Source organism: Hyla sarda, chromosome 7 (genome assembly GCF_029499605.1).
Source record: "Hyla sarda isolate aHylSar1 chromosome 7, aHylSar1.hap1, whole genome shotgun sequence".
Classification (NCBI taxonomy): Eukaryota; Metazoa; Chordata; class Amphibia; order Anura; family Hylidae; genus Hyla; species Hyla sarda.
The window spans coordinates 153372443-153389764 of NC_079195.1; the positions used below are offsets into that span (position 1 = coordinate 153372443).

Consider the following 17322-nt stretch of genomic DNA (forward strand, 5'->3'; position numbering starts at 1 on the left):
CGCTGTGCCCCCATTATTAACTATGCCGCTGTGCCCCCAGAATTAACTATGCCTCTGTGCCCCCAGAATTAACTATGCTGCTGTGCCCCCAGAATTAATGATGCCACTATGTCCCCAGAATTAATTATGCCACTGTAAATCTAATATTTCCCCTTCAAAGACATATTACTGATTGGTGCACAAAGTATTATCTACTACAACTGATGTGTGAAGTTATATCTATTGCTTCGCTCCTCTGCTCCCGTTGAGAGTTGTGATTGGCCAGACAGTGCGGAAATATGAATCTGTGATGTGAAGCTCTCTTCATATCACCACTCAGGAGTACAATACATAGCAGGGGAGCAGAGCGGTGCTGTAGGCCTCCCTCTTCTCCCAATGGATTTCTCCAAATGGATTTCTGTGAAAAAATGCCAGTCTCAACATGCTGCGATTTTGAAAAGCTGTCAAGGAGCAGGAAAACGCCAAAGAGGTGTGAAAAAAACTCCAAGTGCAAAGTGCATTTTGCGTTTTCCTATTGATTAACAGCTAACATCTGGCTACTGCGTTTTTTTTACCGAAAAAATGCAGTGTGGCAGATTTGGCGTTTTTATTGGCATTTTTTGCGAAAAAATTAACGAAAAAACTAGTGAAAAATTTGCCTAAAAGTAATGGTCTGTGGTTAAAGCAAATCTGTCAGCCCAGCAGCACACTATGAGCTACAGACATGACGGGGGAGATTGGTTGCTGTGGGCAATCAGAGTGCTTCTTTTATTTTTGAAAAGGCCTGTGAAAAATGAAAGAAGCAATCTGATTGGCTGCTATGGGCAATTGGACAACTTTTCCTCTGCGCAGAATTTGATAAATCTCCCCCGATGTGCTGACCTATAATGGTGAAGTATCATGAAAGTTACCTTTCCTAAAGCTTCAGCAGCTCAGCCCTGCCTCATTCACACTGAATCCCAATGTAAAAACCTTATTTTATGACCTCTACAAAGGCCCTCAGCTTTAACATGTGTTATTACATCATTATCCATTCACTGGACACATTCACCTGTACAATTGCTTCTTAACACAAATAGCTAAACAGTAACTGAATGCATTTAGGTATTTAAACGTGGTCAAGACAACTTGCTGAAATGGGCAAGGAGAGAGCACAGAGGAATGCTAGCCCACCCTCACTTACTGGACTGTTCTTCAGCTTAGACAAAGCCAGGATTTCTATAAAAAGGAAACAATTTTTTTTATGAAGTCTATTAGAAAGGTCAATGTTTTGCAAAAATGTACAACGTATAAAATGTTTTTAAATCTAACAGTGCCCATTGAAGTTCATACTGAGCATCAAAATGTGAAAGAAAGGGGGTTTGAATGACTTTGAACGTGGCATGGTTGTTGATGTCAGACAAGCTGGTCTGAATATTTACTACTGATCTACAGTGCTGGGATGTTCATGAATAACCATCTTTAGAGTTTTCAGAAAATGGTCTAAAAGAGAGGAAACGTCTAGCAATTATGTGGATGAAAATGCCTTGTTAATTTCATTGGTCAGAGGAGAATAGGCAGACTGGTTTAAGATGACAGAAATGTAACAGTGACTCAAACAACCACTTTTTTTTACAACCAAGGTGCAATGTTGGCGGTTGGTAGCTTCCAGCGTACAGCGCATTCTGTGGCTTACCTCAGCCGAACTGCACACACTGCTCCTCATCGCTTTAGGCTCCAGACTTGTTCCTCTGCACTGTCTCAGGTGGTGACTAGTGTCTAGTGCACCCAGTAGGGGTGGAAGGAGGGCTATCTCTCTAAGGGATCTATGTGAACCCCTGATTCTGCTCCCCCTACAATCCCTGACTGACATGACCTATATAAGGGCGCTCCACCCTCCCTTCAGTGCATGAGCAACATTGTAGATTGTCTACTCGCGAGGGTTCTGCTGCTGTTTTGATCTGCTGGGTTCCTGTATTCCTGACCATTGCCTGTTTCCTGACTAGTGATGAGCGGCATATGCCATATTCGAATTTGCGATATTTCGCCAATATGAGGACAAATATTCGTCCCATATTCATGAAATTCGTAATATTCGTGACGTTTTTTTTTTATTGCGGAATTTCACCATTGCGAAAATAATTGCAAAATTAATTGCTAAATTTTGCTCGTCTGGGCATGCGAGGTATGACATCATGCGAGAAAGGAGATCATTTCCTGGATCTTTGCCAGTTGCTTTTCACATTTCTGCTGCCCTGTGAAGATGGTGGGGAGTACATTTTCAACAAGTGAAAAACTGCTGATTGGTGTAAGTAATTTCACCACTGTAATTTCATTATATTTAACTGCATTTTAGACTAGTTTAAAAGTTATGATATAAGATCAGATAGCAGTCTTTCCCAAACAACGTGTCTCCAGCTGTTGCAAAATTACAACTCCCAGCATGCCTGGACAGCTGGAGGCACCCTGGTTGGTAAACATGTGTGTGTTTAGGCACTTTCCATGCTATTTAGCATAATTAACATGTTGGGGGACATAGGACGTATGCGAACGTCCTGACTTCAGGGTCCTTAAGGACCAAGGACGTTCGCATACATCTGGCCCTCTATATGTTGCAGAACTACAACTTCTAGCATGCCTGGCCATGCTTGGACTTGTAGTTTTGCAACATCTGCAGGGCCACAGTTTTCAGACCACTATACAGGGGTCTCTAAACTGTGGCCTTCCAGATGCTTCAAAACTACAATTCTCAGCATGCACTGGCAGACCATGCCTGCTGGGAGTTGTAGTTTTGCAACAGCTGGAGGCGCACTGGTTGTGAAACACTGAGTTAGGTAACAAACTCTCAGTGTTTTGCAACCATTGTGCCTCCAGCTGTTGCAAAACTACAACTCCCTGCATGCAACTCGCTGCATCCCCCCCCTCTCCCCCAATGAGAATGTACAGGGTACATTCACATGGGCAGGGGCTTACAGTGTGCTTCTAGCTGAAGCAAATTTTGCACTACAGCTCAAACTCTCAGCGGGAAACTACTGTGAACCCCCGACCGTGTGACTGTACCCTAAAAACACTACACCACACTAAATAAAAAGTAAAAAACACTACATATACACATACCCCTAGATGTTGGGTCAGAGCTGTGGTACCCAGCCGAGCCAAGCACTTCTCTCTCTTCACCCTGGCACGACAAATCTGGTAGATGGCTATGCTCAGATTATCTGCTGCCAGGGTGAAGTAGGCCCAGACAGGTGACTTCAGCACCGCCCTCCTATCAGATGGGGTGATGCTGACTTGCACCTGCTCGGGCTCGGTGCGCACAGGTGGAGGTGGCTGCTGCTGACACCTCCTGATGCTGCCATCACCAGGGGAGACCCTGACGCTGGTCTCCCTGGTGACCTGGCGCACCGTTTCCCCAGGGTGCCTACCTTCCTCGTCACTGCTGCTGTGAACTGACAAAGGAGGTGGCACCCATGTTGGGTCACCCTCCTCTTCGCTCCCAGATATGTCAGACCCAGGGCTAAACTGTGGTGGGCTGAGGGAAACAGTAGGCATGCAGCCGCTGACCTGGCTCCGCTGTCCCCTCACTGAAGCCTGGGTCTGACTAGGTGCGGGTGTTTCTTGGCCAAAAACACCCGCACCACTTGGAAGGGATGTCTCAGCAGGCCCTCCATCAGCCCTTCCAAAAGGTCCTGAGCATCAGAACAGAACTGGATGTCTGCAGGGCCTCCCCCAAGATATCCCTCTCACTGTCACTGTCAAACAGTAAGAGGCTTGACTCTTGGGGGGCTGGGGGCGGGTCCTAAAGGCACTGGTGTACTGGTCGTGCTGCTGTGGGGGCTGCTGTGAGTCGAGGCTGAGGACTCTGTGGCACTACTTTGGAACATGTAGTCCAACACTATCGGAGCCTGAGACGGCAATATCGGGCGGCTGCCCGAGGAAAAAAATCTCAGATCAGGCAGACTCCCCTTCCAAGGGATCCTCTAATAGTGGCACGAGAATTACCCCGTGCTGCCGTTGGGGCATTACATAAGGTATGCAGAATACCATCTCTCCAGTCATAAAGCAGATGGGCTGCAGCAAGGCTCCAGCTGTTTCAAAACTACAACTCCCAGCATGTACTGACAGACTGTGCATGCTGGGAGTTGTAGTTTTGCAACAGCTGGAGGAAGAACCTAACTAAAGGTTTCTCAAGGAGTTGTTGTTTTTCAAGATCTAGAGGGCCACAGTTTAGAGACCACTATACAGTGATTTCCAAACTGTGACCCTCCAGATGTTGCAAAACTACAAATCCCAGCATGCCCAAACAGCTGTCTGGGCATGCTGGGAGTTGTAGTTTTGCAACATCTGGAGGGCTACAGTTTAGAGACCACTGTATAGTGGTCTCGAACTGTAGCCCTCCAGATGTTGTTAGGCCACTCACCGGCTTCCGTAGGATCCAGGGAGCCAGCCGCACGTCATCGCTGCCCGCCGATCACCGCCCGCTGCCACCGCCGATGGGTAAGTGGACCTTCAATAAATTATATATTGATTCAAATATATAATATGTCTCCTGACATGTTTTTATGTTTGGAAGACATCAGAAGGCAGCAGCAATTTTCCAATTTTTCACAACATTTTCAAAATCGGAATTTTTCAGTGACCAGTTCAGTTTTGAAGTTGATTTGAAGGGCCTTCATTTTAGAAATACCCCACAAATGACCCCATTATAAAAACTGCACCCCTCAAAGTATTCAAAATGACATTCAGAAAGTGTGTTTACCCTTTAGGTGTTTCACAGGAATAGCAGCAAAGTGAAGGAGAAAATTCTAAATCTTCATTTTTTACACACGCATGTTCTTGTAGACCCAGTTTTTGAATTTTTACAAGGGGAGAAATCACCCTAAAATGTGTAACTCAATTTCTCTTGAATAAGGAAATACCTCATATGTGGATGTTAAGTGCTCTGTGGGTGCACTAGAGGGTTCAGAAGGGAAGGAGCGATAATGGGATTTTGGAGAGTGAGTTTTTCTGAAATGGCTTTTGGGGGGCATGGTCCATTTAGAAAGCCCCTATGGTGCAAGAACAGCAAAAAAAAAAAAAAAAAAAAAAATATCACATGGCATACTATTTTGGAAACTATACCCCTCAAGGAACGTAACAAGGGGTACAGTGAGCCTTTACACCCCACTTAAAGTTAGTTGGATTTGTAAATGAAAATTTATTTTCACTAAAATGCTGGTTTTCCCCCAAATTATACAATTTACGAGCAGTAATAGGAGACAATGCCCTCAAAAATTTGTAACACCATCTCTTCTGAGTATGGAAATACCCCATGTGTGGACCTCAAGTGCACTGCGGGCGCACTATAATGCTCAGAAGAGAAGGAGTGCCATTGGGCTTTTGGAGAGAGAATTTCATTGGAATGTTGATTTAAAAAGCAGAGCCAGTGGGTCAAATATGCCAGATATACAAGATACAATACAAATGCTAGCTAGGAGTAAGGCTGAAATTCCACAGAGGATTTATTTTGCAAAAACACCGCAAAAAATGCCCATTTTCCCTCACAGCGTTTTTTCAGTGAAGAAATGCCGCGTCCAGATGTTAGCTGCAAGTCAATAGTAAACTGCAAAATGCCAGATCCACTTGGCGTTTTTCAGTTTGGCATTTTTTAAAATCCTTTTAAAACCTTCCCAGCAGCTCAGTTGGGTTGATCAGGACCACTGTGGTGAAACCGCGCTGTCCTGATCAGCTGTCTGGACATGAGGAGGGTACCTACCTGCCTTCTTATTGTCCGATCCCGAAATGACTGCTCCATGCCTGAGAACCAGACAGGAGCAGTCAAGCACCGAAAACACTGATCAATGCTATGCTATGGCATAGCATTGATCAGTGCCTGCAATCATTTAAATGCTTGTTCCCTATGGGGGCTATAAGATTGCAAAGAAAAACTAAAAACTAAATAAAAAAAAAGCTAATAAAGATGATTTAACCCCTTTCCTAATAAAAGTTTGAATCACCTCCCCCCCCTTTTCCCATTTAAAAAAAAGTGTAAAAAAATAAATATAAAACATATGTGGTATTGCTGCATGCGTAATTAATCTATCATTACTTAAACCGCATGGTCAATGGCGTACACGTAAAAAAATTCCAAAGTCCAAAATAGCGTTTTTTTGGGCACTTTTTATACTATAAAAAATTTTATAAATAGCTATCAAAATAAAAATGGCACCTATAAAAACTTCATATCACATCTTAAACAGTGAGTCCTCCTACATCCCCATCTGCAGACAATTAAAAAAGTTATAGAGTCAGAAAGAAAATGTTAAATGTATTCATTTTCCTGCTATGTAGTTATGATTTTTTCCAAAAGTAAGACAAAATCAAACCTATGTAAGTTGAGTATCATTTTAGAAACCTACAGAACAAAGGTGTAATTTTTACCAAAATATGCACTTTTTTTTAAAATTGTCGCACAACGATTTTATTTTTGTTTTGCTGTAGATTTTTGGATAAAATGACTGATGTCATTGATGGCGCAAAAAACAAGCCATTATAGGAGTCTGTAGGTGCAAAATTGAAAGGGTTATGATTTTTTAAATGTGAGGAAGAAAAAACGAAAGTGCAAAAATGGAAAAACCCTGAGTCCTTAAGGGGTTAATACAATTATAGCACAGCCCGCCACTGCTCTGCGACATTCAAGAGTGCATTTATCAATGTCTGTGTGTCATTTGATCAATTTGGCGCACGGACACCACTTTGCCCACAACTTTTTTTTAATCTAAAGTTCACTTTTGATAAATGCTCCTCTATGTATCTATTGTGAGATATAGCTCTGAGATTGCCCTTTGCCATAGCCAAAAGGACACGTTTTCACTTAATTAATGCAGGTCCACACCAACTTCTTCATGCAATCTTACCCTCGGTCAGGTTTATTGGGAAAGGTTACAGAACAAAATAAACCAACATCCACACAGGAATAACCTAAATCCTAGACAGTCTAGCCACTGACTACACATTAATACTTTCCTTACTATCCACTGGTAAGCTAGTCTCTGCCAGCTCAAAAACACAGGTTTTCCTGCAACCTTCTAACTCACAGTTCACTTTAGCGTTTGCTGCCTCTAGTCGAGTACAGTGGTCCCTCAAGTTACAATATTAATTGGTTCTGGGACGACCATTGTATGTTGAAACCATTGTCTGTTGAGACCAGAATTCTATGGAAACCTGGTAATTGGTTCTAAAGGCACCAAAATGTCATCCAAAAATAGGAAAAAGTGAGGATTAAAGAAAAATAAGTAGATAACTAATATAGTTAAAGCAAGTCCTTCCATATAAAAATAAGAAGGATCTGCTGGGAGCTGTAAATCACTTTCTATGTTAGTGTTTCCCAAGCAGGGAGCCTCCAGTTGTTGCAAAACTACAACTCCCAGCATGCCCGGACAGCCAACGGCTGTCCGGGTATGCTGGGAGTTGTAGTTTTGCAACAGCTGGAGGCACCCTGGTTGGGAAACACTGGTCTATGTAGAGGACAGAAGCTTCTTTGGGGTCCTGTACAGAACACGCAATGTCCCAAAAAAGTAACATGGAGTCGTCCTCACCTGGTATCCAAAGGAGCAGGTAAGGCTGGGTTCACACTACGTTTTTCAACTACAGTTCCCGCATACGTTTTCTATCAAAAACCGTATGGGGAAAAACGGATGGAACAGTATGGGAAAAAGTAAACCGTATGGGTTTTTAAACAGTATACTGTTTTTAAAAGTGCATACTGTTCCGTCCGTTTTTGTAGGAAAAAAACCCATACGTTTTTGAAAATTTTGTCCATTTTTTATGGGAGGGGTCTTGGGTGGGGACTTTAGGATTCAAATGCGCATGTGCAAAGTAAAAACGTATACGTTTTTCCCGTATGGAACCGTATACATGTGCGTTTCCCATTGACGTCCATGTTAAAAAAAAAACATATGCGGTTGCAGTACGGTTTTTAAACCGGAGACAAAATCGTGGTCAACCACAGTTTTGACTCCGGTTTAAAAACCGTACTGCAACCGCATACGTTTTTTTTAACATGGACGTCAATGGGAAACGCACATGTATACGGTTCCATACGGGAAAAACGTATACGTTTTTACATTGCACATGCGCATTTGAATACTAAAGTCCCCACCCAAGACCCCTCCCATTAAAAATGGACAAAATTTTCAAAAACGTATGGGTTTTTTTTCTGTAAAAACTGACGGAACTGTATGCACTTTTAAAAACAGTATACTGTTTAAAAACCCATACGGTTTACTTTTTCCCATACTGTTCCATCCGTTTTTTTCCCCCATACGGTTTTTGATAGAAAACGTATGCGGGAACCGTAGTTGAAAAACGTAGTGTGAACCCAGCCTAACCCTGGTACAGGTAAAGTGTACAGAACATATAATACCTCCCTGTACTGTAGGGGGCGCTACCAGACACCAGTCAGTGCATGTGCTTCAGCAATACAGGGGTTTTACCAGTGATATGTCCATTCTGATTGGTCATATCTTCCAGCCATTGACACATTTCACAGATCTGGACTGTCTGTAGTATTGTATGTTGAGTCTGGTTTCAACTTACAATGGTCCAGAAAAGACCATTGTATGTTGAAACTATTGTATGTTGAGGCCATTATAAGTTGAGGGATCATTGTATTACCTGAACAGACCATTTGTTTGTCTCATAGACACAAGAAAGAACACCCCACACTTGTGTCTTTACAGAGCCTCCTGTCTGTGTGCTCAGCTGGAGAGAGAGAGTTTCTGATCTCCTGGCTTCTTAAATATCCACCCTCCCTGCTCTTCTGTCTTCATTAGGTACCAGATGAGCCTCTCTGCTAGCTCATCTTTTAAAATTGCTATTCACAGTCAGTTTTGTAAGCTAGGTCAGGGCTGATGTAGACTTGTGACAAATTGAGGGCTTTGCAACAAATTGAGCAACAAGCTGCTATGATAAATTCATGACAAAAGCCAAAAGTTTACCAGATTATGGTATAGCTGCTCAACTTTAGAAAAGCTTCTAAAGTAAAAGTTGCAATAAAAAATCTCTCCATAGTAATTGAGACAAATTGTGCGACAAATGAATGCCACAAAAACAGGGTAACACCAATGATACATTCCCCCCAATGTGTAGGTCTGACTTAATATATCGTACATTATAAATTTATTATTGTTCACTGGGACATCGAGCTGTAAGAAAGCTGGGTGTGTATAAATTGGTTATTACCAAAGATTTGATTGATCAGAGACTCTGCCTGTCAAACTAGACATGTACCTATTTGCTGTCTGCTACGTGATTATCAATAAATATGATGGAGTCTGTAATTGGTCCTCTTCGGGAATTGTGACTGATCAGGTCACTCAGGAGAGGATATAAAACTCTCTGGGTGGTGTTCTTTTGTGTCATAGTTCTGAAGACGTCACTTAGGTGATGAAACATACAGCACCACTTAAATACAGCACCACTTCCTGCTGGTGTGAGTACACACTTAGGTTATTATTCGTATACAAAGTACGCTAGAATAGCGACTGTGACTTAAATAAAATAGGGGTGCTATGTTTTAAAGATGTCTTTTGACAGGGTTGTCTGTAAAAATCTTGTAACTTGTGTTACATCCACCCATCATTTGGGTCACAAGAACCTGGCATATTAAAAGGTTGTCTAGACTTTTCATATTCACTGTATGAAGTTGCAGATTTGATGCTGTGTACACTTAATTACTTACGTTGATATCTGATGCAGATCCTGTATGTGTGAATGTACCCTTAGAGCCAGTTCACATGTGCATATTTTTGCTGCAGATCTGCTGTGGATTTGCTGCTGCAGATTTTACTGTTCATTGAATCAAAATCAGAAAATACGCAAGTGTGAACTGACCCGAAGGGTACGTTCACACATGCATATTTTCTGCAGCAGATGTGCTGCAGATTTGCTGTAGCAGATTTTGCTGCCCATTGAAGTCAATGGGCAGCAAAATCTTCACCAGCAAATCTGCAGCAAAAATATGCACATGTGAACATACCCTAAGGGTACATTCAGACGAGCGGATTTTCGAAGCGTATTTCACTGCAGATCCACCGCTGAAGGACCTCCTATATGCTGGCTTTACATGTGCCTGCTCGGAGCGGCAATACGCCGCTACGAGCAGACACACTGCGGTGTACGTGTCGCTGCGTGCATGCGCAGTATACTCGCACATCGTGGCAGCTCATTGAGCAGGGGGTGCCGCTGCAATGTGTGCGAGAACACTAGTGATGAGCGGCATATGCCATATTCTAATTCGCAATATTTTCTCGAATGTGAGGACGAATATTCGTCCCCTATTCGTGAAATTCGAATATTCGTGATATTCGTGAGGTTTTTTTTTATTGCGAAATTTCGCTATTGCGAATTTTCGCTATTGTGAAATTTCGCTCGTTGCGCATGCGCGCTATGACATCATGCGTAAACGGAGATCATTTCCTGGATCTTTGCCAATTGCTTTTCACGTCGTGATTTTCTTCTGCCCTGCGAAGCGAAGATGGTGGGGAGTAAATTTTCACCAAGTGAGGAAAAACTGCTGATTTGTGTAAGTAATGTCACCACTGTTATTTCATTATATTTAACTGCATTTTAGACTAGTTTAAAAGTTATGATATAAGATCAGATAGCAGTGTTTCCCAAACAGTGTGTCTCCAGCTGTGGAAAAACTATAACTCCCAGCATGCACTGACAGACCATGCCTGCTGGGAGTTGTAGTTTTGCAGCAGCTGGAGGCACCCTGGTTGTGAAACACTGAGATAGGTAACAAACGCTCAGTGTTTCTCAACCATTGTGCCTCCAGCTGTTGCAAAACTACAACTCCCTGCATGCAACTCACTGCATCCCCCTCCTCTCCCCCTATGTGAATATACAGGGTACATTCACATGGGCAGGGGCTTACAGTGTGTTTGTAGCTGAAGCAAATTTTGCGCTGCAGCTCAAACTCTCAGCGGGAAACTACTGTGAACCCCTGCCCGTGTGACTGTACCCTAAAAACACTACATTACACTACACTAACACAAAATAAAAGTAAAAAACACTACATATACACATACCCCTACACAGCCCCCTCCCCTCCTCAATAAAAATGAAAAACGTCTGGTACGGCACTGTTTCCTAAACGGAGCCTCCAGCTGTTGCAAAACAACTCCCCAGTATTACCGGACAGCCATTGACTGTTCAGGCATGCTGGGAGTTTAGCAACAGCTGGAGGCACCCTGTTTGGGAATCACTAGTGTACAACACCCCTATGTCCACTCCTATGCAATTCCCTAATTCAGTCCTCAAATGCGCATGGCGCTCTCACTTTGGAGCACTGTTATCTGTGGTGTTACATAGGACTGCAGGTCACATCTACTACATTATCTGTACTCAGAGAGTTATCACTGTGTTATCAGTTGTGCTTCTTCTGTTTTTAAAAAAGCAATTGGTTGTCACAGGATGCAAGGCACAAAGGATGCAAGCAAAAGCACAGAAACACTCTCCTCTCTAAACCACCATGTGAATCTGCAAAGGAATGCTGGTGGGGAGTGATGTTATATACTGGTCGTGCCAGCAAGTTTCTATTGGTTGCTAGGGACGTTGCTAAGCTCTGACAACTGTGCTTGCAGAACTCTCATTGGCTCACTGGCATAAGTAGGCTGTAGGGCGGAATTTCAAAGAATATTCGTATTGCGAATATTCGCAATGCGAATATTCACATGCATAAACCTTTCGCCACACAGTCTCATCCCTGGGTCTTTAATGATACAAGCATTGCATTTATCAGTCGAAGGAGATCCCTACAATGTGTTCAGTTTTTAAAACAGTTTGAAAAAAAGACGAATATTCGTAATAGGGAATTTTTTGCGCGAAATTCGCAATATTCGTGAATTCGCAAATATACGATATTCGCTGCGAATATTCATAATGGGAATATTCGTGAGCAACACTAGAGAACACCGCGCATGCGCGGCGACTCGCACATGGTTTCAGTGTGTCTGCTTAAGTGGCATATTGCTGCTCAGAGCAGGCACATGTAAAGCCAGCATATACAGTAGAGGTCCTTCAGAGGCGGATCTGCAGCGTAAAATACGCTGCAAATCCGCTCATCTGAACGTACGCTAAGGGTACGTTCACATGTGAATATTTTCTGCTGCAGATTTGCGTCAGCAGATTTAATTAGCCACTGAAGTCAATTGGCATCAAAATCTGCAGCAAAAATATGCACATGTGAACGCACCCTTATTGTATGTTCACATGTGCATATTTTTCCTGCAGATTTGCTGATGCAGATTTTGCTGCTCATTGACTTCAATAGGCAGCAAAATCTGCTGGAGCAAATCTGCAGCAGAAAATACGCACTTGTGAACGCTCCCTTTGATTACGTTCACACGCGCGGATTTTGCAGTGTATTTAGCTGCGGATCCGCTGGTGAAGGCCGGCTTTATGTGTGCCTGCTGGTAGCAGCAATACACCGCTACGAGCAGACGCACTGCAGCGATGTGCGCGGCGTACTCGCACATCGCGGCCGCTCTCCCTGCTCTGAGCTAGGCAGAGAGCTCCCGCGATGTGCGAGTATACTGCAGTGTGTCGGCGTATTGCCACTATGAACAGGCACATGTAAAGCCAGCATAGAGCGGTCCTTCACCAGCGGATCTGCAGCATAAAATTAGCTGAAAATCCACGCGTGTGAACGAACCCTTAGGGTGTATTCACAGGTACAGTATCCTGTGCATATTTGATACACAAAATTTGAAACTGTGTTCAATTGGTTTACAATAAAATCTGCAGCAAAGTTTGCATTAAAATAGACCCTAAATGTGAATAGACCCTAAATGTATATGTTTCTGGTTTCTGCTATAACAGAGGCATTTAACCTCGTAGAGGACACAGGGCATATAGGTATGCCTCTGTGCCTGGTACTTAGTGCACCAGGAGGTAACTGTACGCCCTGAGTCCTGGCGCGGCTATGAAGCAAGTGCAGGAGCTGAACTATCAGTAGCCAGGGACCCACCGGTAATGGCGGAGATCAGCAATCGCGCTGATCATGGCATCTGCGGCAGTTCTGGTGGTTGATCTGATAGCCAATATGGCAGACGGAGGTCCCCTCACCTGCCACAGGTCGTCATTATGTGGTTGTCTTCTCTGGTAAAAGTAAATAAGCCCTTCCCCCAATAATAAACAATCCCCTCTTTTTCCATAAAAAAAATAAAAAAGAAGTAAGGACTGATTACAAGTGGGACTGATTACAAACGGGGTGCCGCGTGCATGATCCCGGGGGTCCCCAGCGGTGGTACTCCCGCGATCAAGCATCTTATCCCCTATCCTTTGGATAGGAGAAAAGATGTGTAAGCACCGGAGAACCCCTTTAACCCCTTAAGGACCAAGCCATTTTACACCTTAGGACCAGAGCGTTTTTTGAACATCTGACCACTGTCACTTTAAACATTAATAACTCTGGGATGCTTTTACCTATCATTCTGATTCCAAGACAGTTTTTTCGTGACATATTCTACTTTATGTTATTGGTAAAATTTTGTCGATACTTGCATCGTTTCTTAGTGAAAAATTCCAAAATTTGATGAAAAAAAATTAAAATTTTGCATTTTTCTAACTTTGAAGCTCTCTGCTTGTAAGGAAAATGGATATTCCAAATAAATGTTTTTTTTGATTCACATATATAATATGTCTACTTTATGTTTGCATCATAAAATTGACAAGTTTTTACTTTTGGAAGACACCAGAGAGCTTCAAAGTTCAGCAGCAATATTCCAATTTTTCACAAAATTTTCAAACTCACTATTTTTCAGGGACCAGTTCAGGTTTGAAGTGGATTTGAAGGGTCTTCATATTAGAAATACCCCATAAAAGACCCCATTATAAAATCTGCACCCCCAAAGTATTCAAAATGACATTCAGTCAGCGTTTTAACCCTTTAGGTGTTTCACAGGAATAGCAGCAAAGTGAAGGAGAAAATTCACAATCTTCATTTTTTACACTTGCATGTTCTTGTAGACCCAATTTTTTAATTTTTACAAGGGGTAAAAGGAGAAAATTCATATTTATGTTTGTAGCCAAATTCCTCTCTAGTAAGCACATGCCTCATATGCATATGTAAATTGTTCGGCGGGCGCAGTAGAGGGCTCAGAAGCAAAGGAGCGACAAGGGGATTATGGAGAGTACGTTTTTCTGAAATGGTTTTTGGGGGGCTTGTTGCATTTAGCAAAAACAGAACAGCAAAAAAAAAAAACACATGGCATACCATTTTGGAAACTAGACCCCTTGAGGAACGTAATAAGGAATAAAGTGAGCCTTAATACCCCACAGGGGTTTCACGACTTTTGCATATGTAAAAAAATAATTTTTTTTCACTAAAATGTGTTTCCCCCCAAATTTCAAATTTTTTCAAGGGTTAATAGCAGAAAATACCCCCCAAAATTTGTAACCCCATCTCTTCTGAGTATGAAGGTGCCCCATAAGTGGGCCTGAAGTGCACTATGGGCGAACTACAATGCTCAGAAGAGAAGGAGTCATATTTGGCTTTTGGAGAGCAAATTTTGCTCTGGGGGGCATGTCGCATTTAGGAAGCCCCTATGGTGCCAGGACAGCAAAATAACCCCCACACGGCATACCATTTTGGAAACTAGACCTCTTGGGGAACGTAACAAGGGGTACAGTGAGCATTTACCCCCCACTGGTGTCTGTCAGATCTTTGGAACAGTGGGCTGTACAAAATTTTTAATTTGCACAGCCCACTGTTCCAAAGATCTGTCAGACACCTGTGGGGTGTAAGTTCTCACTGCACCCCTCATTACATTCCTTGATGGGTGTAGTTTCCGAAATGGGGTCACATGTGTTTTTTTTTTTTTGCGTTTGTCAAAACCGCTGTAGCAATCAGCCACCCCTGTGCTAATCACCTCAAATGTACATGGTGCACTTTCCCTTCTGGGCCTTGTTGTGCGCCCCCAGAGCACTTTGCGCCCACATATGGGGTATCTACGTAGTTGGAAAAAATTGCGTTACAAATTTTGGGGGGCTTTTTTCCCCTTTTACGTCTTGTCAAAATGAACAGTATAGGGCAACACCAGCGTGTTAGTGTAAAAAAATTTTTTTTTACACTAACATGCTGGTGTAGACCCCAACTTCACCTTTTCAGAAGGGGTTAACAGGAGAAAAAAAACCACAAAATTTGTTAGGCAATTTCTCCCGAGTACGGTTACACCCCATATGTGTCCCAAAACTGTTGCCTTGAAATACGACAGGGCTCCGAAGTGAGAGCGCCATGCGCATTTGAGGCCTGAATTAGGGATTTGCATAGGGGTGGACATAGGGGTATTCCCAAACAGGGTGCATCCAGCTGTTGCAAAACTCCCAGCATGCTTGGACAGTCAACGGCTGTCCGGCAATACTGGGAGTTGTTGTTTTGCAACAGCTGGAGGCTCCATTTTGGAAACAGTGGCGTACCAGATGTTTTTATTGGGGAGGGTAGGGGGGCTGTGTATGGGGTATGTGTATATGTAGTGTTTTTTACTTTTTATTTTATTTTGTGTTATTGTAGTGTTTTTAGGGTACAGTCACATGGGCGGGGGATTACAGCGAGTTTCCCACTGCGAGTTTGAGCTGCCGCGCAAAATTTGCTGCATTGCAAACTTGCATCCTGATACTCACTGTAAGCCCCCTGCCCATGTGAATGTACCCTGTACATTCACAGGGGGGGAGACCTCCAGCTGTTGCAAAACTACAACTCCCAGCATGCACAGTCTATCAGTGCGTGCTGGTAGTTATAGCTTTGCAACAGCTGGAGGCACACGGGTTGGGAAACACTGAGTTAGGAAACAGACAATGTTTCCCACCCAGTGTGCCTCCAGTTGTTGCAAAACCACTACTCCCAAACATTCTCAGGCATGCTGGAAGTAGTAGTTCGGCAACATTTTTAGAGCCAGATGTTGCCGAACTACAACTCCCAGCATGCTTGGAGTTGTAGTTTTGCAACATCTGGAGGACTACAGTTTGCAGACCACTAATACAGTTGTTCCCAATCTGTACCCTTCCAGATGTTGCAAAACTACAACTCCCAGTATGCCAAAACTGTCCAGGCATGCTGGGAGTTGTAGTTCTGCAACATCTGAAGGGCTAGATGTTACAGAACTATAACTCGCAGCATGCCTGGACAGTAAGGGCATGCTGAGGATGTGTAGTTTTGCAACATCTGGAAGGGCACAGTGGTCTCCAAACTGTGGACCTCCAGATGTTGCAAAACTGCAACTCCCAGCATGCCTAGACGCCAAGGGCTGTCTGGGCATGCTGGGAGTTGTAGTGTAAGGGGACCAGATGGAGCAGTCCAGATTGCTTTACGGCCACGCCGCCGAAGATCCACTCACCTGTTGCCCCCGCCGCCATCTCCGCCGCCGGGATCCGGGTCTTCAGGGACAAGGTAAGTACCGGGGCCGGGCCCCAGCACTCCCCCGTCCCCCGCCGCGTCCTCCGGTCTTCCTCCCGTTCTCTCCGAACATCCAGGGGCCGGGCAGGGCGGGAGGAAGTTGCCACCTCACTCCTATACTTCAGCATGGTTCTGGCTATCTGTGACAACCGGAATCATGCAAAATTACCGGGCGGTCGGGTCCCAGAGACCCGATAAGCCCGGTATCGCCGCAGATCGCAGGGGCGATTTCCCTGGCGATTTGCGATGATCGCCGACATGGGGGGCAGACATGGCCCCCCTCTGCGTTTGCCCTGGATGCCTGCTGAGCATTTCAGCAGGCATCTGCTTCCGATCTCTGCCCGGCGCGCGGCAGGGACCGGAAATCGCCAGGACACATGAGTACGTGCCTGGTCCTTAAAGCCCAGGGTGTCAGGAAGTACTCATACGTGCTTGGTCCTTAAGGGGTTAAAGGAGTAGTCTAGTGCAGTGTTTCCCAACCCAGTCCTCAAGGCACACCAACAGTCCAGCATTTAAATTTTTCCCTGTTCTATTCCAATGGAGTAACTGAAAAAACCCGGAATGTTGGCGTGCCTTGAGGACTGGGTTGGGAAACACTGGTCTAGTGCAGACTACTCCTGTGCACGGATCATCACACGGTGCTTCAGCCTATCACAGGCCGTAGCGATGTCCCGCCTTAGCCGGTGAAAGGCTGAAGCGCCGTGTGATGATCTGTGTACACGGAAGTAGGAAGAAGAAGGACCAGAGGACTGATCAGCTGTAGTGGTGATCCGCGGGAATGCAGAAAGGTGAGTGATAGTTTATTTTCATTTTTTTTTTCAGCCCGGGCACGATGGAACAGGAGTAGTCTGCGTTAGACTACTCCTTTAAGAGGTTAATGGCAACAGTACATTTTTTGTACATCCTGTACAGCTGAAAGGAAATGG

The 17322-nt window shown here is 44.0% G+C and overlaps 1 protein-coding gene across 1 annotated transcript in view; it reads left to right on the plus strand.

Moving 5' to 3' along the window:
- Window positions 1-17322, plus strand: part of MAT1A (methionine adenosyltransferase 1A) — a 363839-nt gene that overhangs the window by 45802 nt on the left and 300715 nt on the right. The window lies entirely within an intron of this gene.